Raw genomic sequence first — 3674 nt, forward strand, 5'->3', positions numbered from 1 at the left:
AAGTCGTGACTAATTACGAGAGAGGGTTCGGGTCGCATATGGGTCGAGTTAGTGGGGTTAATTATTAGCTCGAATTCAGGTCGGTTTTAGGTTAGGTTTTGGTATGGCTGTGATAGGATGACGCAACCTAATTAAAGATAAATACCCTAGACACAAATGAATGTAGTAATAGGGGCCGAACAGAAGGAGACGAACTACTACGAAAACGCGGGGTACTGACGGCCAAAATTTGGCCGTACTGACGGCTTTTCTGTCAGTTTTACCATTTCCTGACAGAAATTCCGTCAGTAACCAGAGTCAGCTTATTTCGTCACTAAAATCACTGCCCTGACAGAATTTCCGTCAGCAAATTGAAATACTGACGGCTTTTCTGTCGTCCACTAGCAGCAGGTAACTGACGGAAATTCCGTCAGTACTCTTCTTTTCTGACGGAATTTCCGCTAGAGTATGACACATGGCATTTTTGGCGGGTGAGCAGGAAATTCTGAAAAATAGGCCCCTGACGGAAATTTCGTCAGTATTCTGGACTTTACTGAGGAAGTCCGTCAGTACACCGACACGTGGCAGTAAACTGGAAACCCAGATTCTGCTCATCTGACGGAAATTCCGTCAGTATTTTGGACTTTGCTGACGGAATTTACGTCAGGATTATTTAATGGCAGTGGCTGGAAATAGCAGCTTGCTGCCCAGCCACGATGCGTATTTGCATCGTTTCAAATACAGCAACGATGCCTATTTGCATCGTTTCATTTACAACCAAAACCTGTAAAACACATATACAATCGTCGACCGCCAAGCGGGAATCCATTTTCACGTCGACCGCAATTGCGGGAATCAAGAGAGGCAACAAAAGAGAATTGAACGCAAATTTTTTACATAAAAAGTCAGTCAAATTCGTACATTGTCTTACTAATTAAACACAAATCACCAATGTTTTTTCATACTCCCTACTAGACGACAATACTAACCTAACTAAAGGCTCTAACCTATAGGGGAAATAAAACTACCACCTCCAAACCCGTGTCCATCATCTGCAAAGTCGTCCCGCCTATGTGGATTGAATTGTGAACACGTGTTTGGGGGTTGAGATGCTTGCATATCAGCCAAAGCCTTTTCCATTGTCGCCATTTGTTCAGCCTGTTGACGAATAGTTTCTTCAAGAGCAAGTCGAGCGGCTTGCTCATCATTCATTTGGGTGGAAAGCCGTGAAATCATGCTAGGAGCATAAGAGAAAGACGGTCGACCAGCTTTTTTAGTAGGAAGATCATACCATATTTCGGCCCCTTTATCTCCGGTCCCAAATAGCCGGTTCTTCTCGTCAAAGCCCTTGACAGCCTTGTAGTACGTCCGGATCTCGTCAGGAGACTGTCCAGGTGGCAATGGTTGACTCATCTCCTCATTGTAATCATGCTGAAAAAAAAGACAAAATCGTCAGAGATGATATATATATATATATATATATATATATATATATATATATATATATATATATATATATATATATATATATATATATATATATATATATATATATATATATATAGAAATAGGATCCTGTGCGAACCTAAAGTTCGGTGCGAACTTACGTACTAAATAAAAACCATCAGATTAAACCATATCAACGGTCAAGATTAAAAAGTCCCTAAACTCAATCACTCACTCACCCGTAACTATTCCCCATCACTTGAACACACCCATTCTGCCCTCCCCTTACCAACTGATGCTAGCACCGACTTCCGATTGCCTCCACCGTCGACCGTGCGGTCGCTAACGATGTCTATGCTGCCGGATTTCCGATGGATTTGAAGCCCCTCTATCTGTGTTCCTCTTTCAACACTCATATGAAGTCTTGACCATACACTTCGTGAATGTCGCCGGAGATCGAACACCACTCCGTCGTCAGTATCAATTAGTTTCCGCGCGGTAAGGCCTCCATTTTTGGTTAGTTAAAGAGGAAGTGCGAAGTTCTTGGTTCACTTGTTTTTTTGTTGAACTTTATGATTTTAAGTTGTAGATCTACAACAAATGAAGAGGTATTTTAAAAATATAAGTACGCTGGAGTTCATGTCGAAGAATTCCGAGCCGGAAAACGTTCCCGTCGACCAAATAAAACATAGTTGGTGTTAAAGATGGTGGAGGTCAGGCGGTTATGAGCGATCGTGGTTGCGGTGGTGCACGGAAGTGGAATGACTGGGCATGTGGAGGTGTGCTATTTGTCAGGGTGGTGGTGGTGGTGGTATTTTTGTTGTTGTTGGTGGTGGTATGGTGTTAGGCGCTGGTAGTGGTGAATGTGTTGTGGTGATATGGGAGGTGGATACATAAAGCAGCACCCCAGATACACATTGTGTTACTTGTAGATACTCATATCGACTTGTGTATCCGAAAGATAAGAAGTCGCCAACCTGAATTTGGGGGCTGATTTGAGTAGTTGTTGTGGTGAGAGTACTCGACGGCGACGTCATTTGGTGGTTGATATAGGGGTAGTGGTGGTGTAAGGTGGCTATGTTGATGTCAATTAAGGGGAGCGCTAGCTAAACATTCACGCCAGGGGAAGAGGATGATGGTGTTAAAGTGCTGGATACATGTATTACACCTCCAGATACACATATCAATGCATCCTGATACACATATGAAGGCGCGCCGCCTGCACACACAACTCTATCACGGCCGAGCCTTTCCATAGTACCTCTTTAAATTATTGCACGAGAGGTGGACCGACGGGTCTCGAACATGCCACACATAGTTAGGACCCACAAGATCATCGAGTTGCCTCCCCGCTGGCGTGCATACCATCACGAGACTAGTGTTTAGACGCCTTGCACAACCTCGACTTTGTGTCCTTTCGGACCCACCGAACTTCGAGGGCAATATCCACATGTCCATACCGAGTATTTCTCCATGATCTTTCTCACACCTGATAACATCTCAACCCAAGAGGCCATTGTCCCAATGCTCAACTCCTTCAAGTTTCCCCCTCCTCACAGTTCAATTGTACCCACGGATTAATCTGGTGCTCAAAACTATTAGCACTATCTTCGATTGAATCCACAGTTTCCTCACATTGTGCTTCAAAATCTTCAATCCTTCCCTCAATAGAGTAAACTGGTTTCGTTCTTCGTTTTGAAGGATACTTCTCGAGATTAACACCAGCTTGTATACCGAGCTCCAGAATAGCAGGAATTCGTGTAAAATTGAACCTCACTTTATGGATAACTCTGGGGTTTTTAACACGGTCAAAGAGATGAAAGCATTTGGGAAAATCAATTATGTCGTTTACGCCTCCTCTTATCCATTCATAAAAATATAAGATCATTATCAAGAGAACGATCAAGGGAATGCTATCATTAACACATTCATATGTAATTTGACTAAATAAGGATGACTACTTATAGTTAAATGAACTCTAGCGGAATACACTTTTTTAGATTTCTGATACCTCTTTTACCTTGCTAGATACACACATTTCTACCATACTAGATACACTTCTTTACTTTGCTTTGATACACATCTCTCGACAAGCTAGATACACTATTTTATCTTGCCGGGATACATATTCCTAGATGCACCCCCTTACCTTGCTAGGTACACTATTTACATTCTTTAGATACACATATTTCACATGCTAGATACACTCCTTGAGATATCTAGATAGAGATCTCTACCTTGCTAGATAC

At 42.4% G+C, this 3674-nt stretch overlaps 1 pseudogene; it reads right to left on the bottom strand.

The window, feature by feature from the left end:
• Positions 1 to 2608: 2608 nt before the first annotated feature.
• LOC141590440 (APO protein 3, mitochondrial-like) lies at positions 2609 to 3425 on the bottom strand (annotated as a pseudogene).
• Between the last annotated feature and the right edge of the window lie 249 nt (positions 3426 to 3674).

The sequence above is a fragment of the Silene latifolia genome, chromosome 7, assembly GCF_048544455.1.
Source record: "Silene latifolia isolate original U9 population chromosome 7, ASM4854445v1, whole genome shotgun sequence".
Taxonomy (NCBI): Eukaryota; Viridiplantae; Streptophyta; class Magnoliopsida; order Caryophyllales; family Caryophyllaceae; genus Silene; species Silene latifolia.